The following is a 5,407-nucleotide window of genomic DNA, read 5'->3' on the forward strand; positions in this document are numbered from 1 at the left end:
AGGCTGGCCTTGAGCTCACTTTGCAGCCCAGGCTGGTCTCAAACGCACAAAGATCTTCCTACCTCAGCCTCCCAAGTGCTGGGATTAGAGGCGTGCACTACCATGCCCCGCTCCCTCATATTTTAGAAGAGGTGATTGAGAATGGCCTGTTTGGAGATCAGTGCCTAGTTTAAGCATGCAGCTCCATTTTACATCAAGCCAATGTCTAATTCTCAGATCTATCTGTGATCATGGATTAGGGAGACCTTGTATATTTGAAATAGCTGGAAAGTATTTAACATTTTGATTTCTACAATTTCTTCCACCTCTCTCTCTCTTTTTTTTTTTCTGTCTTTTTTTGAGACAGGGTCTTGCTATGCAGTTCAGGCTGGCCTTGACTCACTTTGTAGCCCAGGCTGGTCTCGAACTCGCAATGATCCTCCTGCCTCAGCGTCCCAAGTGCTGGGATTACAGGCGTGTGCACCACACCTCGCTGCTCTGATCTTTATGATTTTATTTCTTACACTTGCTTCACATATGGATTATTCTTGTTTTTCTAAGATGTGGAAGTGCATCAATAGTTTTTTTTGTTTTATCAATGGATTATTTATTTAGGCTCTCTGATTTTCTGATGCAGGCATTCACAGCTATAAACTCTCTTCTTAGGACGGCTTTCATTGTGTCCCAGAGCTTCTGGTACAGAGTAGTGGCGTTATTGTATGATTGTAGGGACTGTCTGACTTCTTTTTTAATTTCTTCTGTGACCCACTGATTATTCTAGAGTGTATTGTGTAAATTCCTTGTGTTTGCATAGTTTGTGTGGTTTCTTTTGTCTTTTTTTTGGTTTTGGGAATCGAACTCAGGACCTTGTGCTTGCCAGGCAGGTGCTGCGCCTCTGAGCTATATCCCCGGCCCTTTGTGTGGTGTCTTTCACCACTGATTTCTAGTTTCATTGCTTCATGCTCTGATAATATGCATGGGGTAATTTTTATTCTTTTGCACTTACTTAAGCATGTTTTATGGGCTTACGTGTGGTCTATTTTTGAGAAAGTTTCGTGTGTTGCTGAGAAGAATGTGTATTCTGCTGTTGGGTGGAACACTCCCTAGATATTAAATGTTGGGGACCACAAATTATCAGTTGAGTCTAGGGGACATCCATGCTTATTCTGTCCTCCCCTTGAGCCAGATTGGAACGCGGACCCCTCCCATCTTTTCTGGTCACATCTGGAAGCCCTCGGGCTAATGACTGCTGTGCTTGTCACAGGGCAGGATAAGACCTGCTGGAGACCATAGGCATCTGGTGAAACTGCAGTTTCCCCATCCCCCGCATCCTGGCCCTGATCCTTGTCCTTGCAAGAATGCTTTCTTCTTACCAGCCCACCCTGGTCACCATTACTGTCCCAGAAACAACACTGCCATTCACCTATTGTCCTTGGCGCTGAGCTAATGAATAAACACCAAGGCTCTGGGTGACTGAAGCCTTTGCTCCCCACAAACAACTGGTCATCCCAGATCGCTGCCTGTACCCCTATTTTGTCTCTTTCTCTTTGTCCTTTCCATACCGCCCTCTGTAACTCCAGGCAGGAGATTGGAGACTCGGCAGGGGTCCCAGATAACTGGCACCTTGCAAGGGTCGCCAATAATTAAGCCCCTTGTTCTTTTTTGTTGATATTTTATGCAGTTGATCTATTTGTTAGATTTCTTTTTTTTTTTGGTACCAGGAATTGAACTCAGGACCTTGCACTTGCCAGGCAGGTGCTGGTGCCGCTGAGCTATATCCCCGGCCCTAGTTGATCTATTTGTGCCGGTGGGGTATTGAGATGTGCCACTACAAGTGTGTTGCTGTTATGTGATCTCTTATGTCCACTAATGTTTATTTTATGAAGTTGGATGTGGTGGTATTTGGTGCATATGTATTTCCAATTGTTATGTCTTCCTGTTGAATTATTCCTTGAAGCAATAGGTAGTTACCTTCTCTGCCTCTTCTGTTCAGTTTCTCACCGAAGCCCACTTTGTCTGAAAGTAGGATAGCTACTCCTGCATGTTTTCAAGCTCCTGTTGCATGGAATATTGTTTTCTACCCTTTCATTTTTGATCTATGAACATTTTTTGGGGTTGAATATGTTTCTTATATACAGCATACTGTTGGTTTTTTTTTTTTGCTTTATTCTGCCAATCTGTATCCTTTGGGGACCATTCATACTGAGAATTATTACTAAGTTACTGAGTTATTCCTCTCATTCAATTATTATCTTGCTGTGGGTTTTCTTGTTTCTTCTGCTTAACTGCTCATACTAGCCAGGCATGGTGGCACATGCCTGTAATACCACCCACCACTTGGGAGGCTGAGGCAGGAGGATCCTTGCGAATTCGAGACTAGCCTCCTCTATAAAGTGAGCTCAAAGCCAGCCTGAACTGCATAGCAAGACCCTGTCTCAAAAAGACAAAACAAAAAACAAAAAAAAAGACAAAAAAAACCCTGTTCATTCTGCTAGGTATGTTCATTCTATTAGACTTCTTGGTTTTGTTGGCTTCAGTGTCTCTAGGGTATCCTTGGAATTTTTTTGGAGGGCTCATTTGGTGGCCATGAGTTTTGTTTTTTTTTTTGAGACAGGATCTCGCTATGCAGTTCAGGCTGGCCTTGAGCTCACTTTGTAGCCCGGGCTGGTCTCGAATTCACAAGGGTCCTCCTGCCTCAGCCTCCTGAGTGCTGGGATTATAGGTGTGAACCAGCACGCTCAGCATAGTTAACACAGTTTGTCTTTTTTTTCTTTTTTTCTTTTTTTGTGGTTTTGGGGATTGAATTCAGGGCCTTGTGCATGCTAGGCAAGTACTCTACCACTGACCTATATCTGGTCATGAGTTTTTAAAGGTGATCTTTGTCATTACTTATTTTTCCATCCACTTTGAAAGATAATTTTGCAGGATATATTAGTCTTGGTTGGCTCTTTCTTTCTTTCTGCTTTGTTTTTTGTTTCTTTGAGACAGGTCTCCCTCTGTAGTGCAGGCTGGCCTCGAATTCACAGTGAGCAGACTGCCTCAGTCTCCCAAGTGCTGGGATTACAGATGTGCATCTCCCCGCCTGGCTACACCATCATGCCTTGCAGAAGTTGTTTTCTTTTAGCACTTGAAATTTCTTGATGGGCCGGAGATATAGCTCAGCTGCACAAACACCTGCCTGGCTAGCGCAGGGTCCTGAGTTCGATTCCCAGTACCAAAAAAAAAAAGAAACTTCTTGAGTTCCTCATGAGACAATGGGATTTTTAGGTTTGGATCTCAGTCATTGGTATTTGTATGTAGATGGTGCTACTGTTGTTACTGCAGATACTTGCTTCATTTGTGGGACCTGGGTAATAGCTGCTAGAACCTCATCCTCATTGTTTAGTAAATGATTCCTGTTTGTAGACTCATCGGTCTACTTATTTATATATGTTTTATTGTACTGGTTATAGTATATAGGGCCTTGTACATTCTAAGTGAGTGATCTACCACTGAGCTACACCCTAACCCAGTCATCCCCTTTTTATTCCTTTTCAGGTCTCTTTCCAAATAGTATTTCTTTGTAGGACTCCACATTTGAGATCGAGGGTGAGCAATCTCTACAATGTTTGGGCTGCCTGTTTTTTTTTTTTGTTTTTGTCTTTTTGAGACAGGGTCTCGCTATGCAGTTCAGGCTGGCCTTGAGCTCACTTTGTAGCCCAGGCTGGTCTCAAACTCACAATGATCCTCCTGCCTCAGCCTCCTGAGTTCTGGGATACAGACGTGTACTGCCACACCTGGCTGAGCTGCCTGTTTTTGCAAATTTCTATTGGAACACAGCCCTGCTCATCCTTTAGCTTTTTTTTTTTTTTTCCTGTGGCTCCCCAACAGGGGTTGGGGAGTTGAGTAGCTGAATTGGTGGCACCGTGGTCCTGTAAAGCCTTTATTTAAAAATTTCGCTGACCCTGTTCTGGATCATCACTTATTGGTGATGGTTTCATTCCCTACTTCATTCGCCAGAGATCCTCTTAGCATTTCAGAAACTTGTGTTTATTGATTTTATTTGTTCTTGCTTGTGTCAAGGCTTTTTCCCATTTTACAGTAGCATCATCTAGTGTCATGAGCTAATGTGGGCCCTTATTTCCTTGATCATAGAAAATTAAAAATGAACCATCAGCATGAATCTATAGGCAAGGTTTTAACTGGAAAACAAGAGAAAATGAGAAGGAACTTAAGCTTGAGGGGAAAAGCTGAAGGTTGCATAAGGGCTGATAGAGAAGATAAGGTGGCCCCTTCACAAAGCAAAAAGGCAGGCTTTACAGGGTGGGCTAGGGGCTGGTTGATCATTATCTCAGCCTTGGTTCTGTAAAACCTCTCTAAAGAAGTCCTTCCTGACTGAGGGAATCTGGTTCTCGGGAGAAACTTGCCCCTGCCTTGGGGCACAGCCACAGTTCTGCAGAGGCTGTGCTGGAATCCAAGGTAACTGCAGTTTGAGGGCAATGACTAGAGACTTCTAAGCTCCCATTCCAGGGCTTAAAGGCTGGTAGTTGGATGTCTCAGCAAATCTCTTTATCTTGTTTTCCTCAGGTTTTAATGTGGATGAGTTAGGTTACTTAAATTTAGAACTAATAAACCTTGTATTACTATCTTCTAGACAAATAGTCCCTAAATAATTAACTGCCTATGTGCAGAACTGAGGAGGGATTGATCCAAAGTTTTAAGACAATAAAGGAGGCAGATTCAAAATAAATGGAAGCTTTATTCTGTTTTTAGTTATGTATTAGGCATCTATAGGCCTAAGTAAAAAGTCACTTGTTTGGTTTGTTTTTTTTTTTTTTAAGCAAAAGCATTTGTTTTACTTTTTTTTTTTTTTTTTTTTTTGAGACAGGGTCTCACTATGCAGTTTACCTGTCTCATGAATAAGAATTTGGTTAAAGCTGGGCGTGGTGGTGCATGTCTATAATCCTACCACTTGGGAGGCTGAGGCAGGAGGATTGCCGAGTTTGAGGCCAGCCTGGGCTACAAAGTGAGTTCAAGGCCAGCCTGAACTGCACAGTGAAACCCTGTCTCAAAAAGGCCAAAAAAAATCGGTTAAGTAAGTTTTAGGGTACTCATGTCATAATATAACTAAGCCATTAAAAAGAAAAATGGTCTTAGCTGTGCATGATGTTGCGTGCCTATAATGCTAGCTGTTTGTAGGAGTGAGACAAGAAGATCAAAAGTTTGAGCCCAGCTTAGGGAATGTAGAGACCCTGTCTCAGAATAAAATTTTAAAAAAAGGGGGCTGATAATATAGCTCAGTGTTCCCTGGGTCCAATTGTTTAATTCCCAGGCCCTCTCCCACACCAAAAAAAGTCTTGTAGGTGAATATTTGACTTGGAAAGACAGTATAAAAAAACCACAGAGCAGAGCAGTAGTATAGTTGTGTTTTTTTTTTTTTTTTTTTTTT

The sequence above is a fragment of the Chinchilla lanigera genome, unplaced genomic scaffold, assembly GCF_000276665.1.
Source record: "Chinchilla lanigera isolate Chin_1 unplaced genomic scaffold, ChiLan1.0 scaffold00190, whole genome shotgun sequence".
NCBI lineage: Eukaryota > Metazoa > Chordata > Mammalia > Rodentia > Chinchillidae > Chinchilla > Chinchilla lanigera.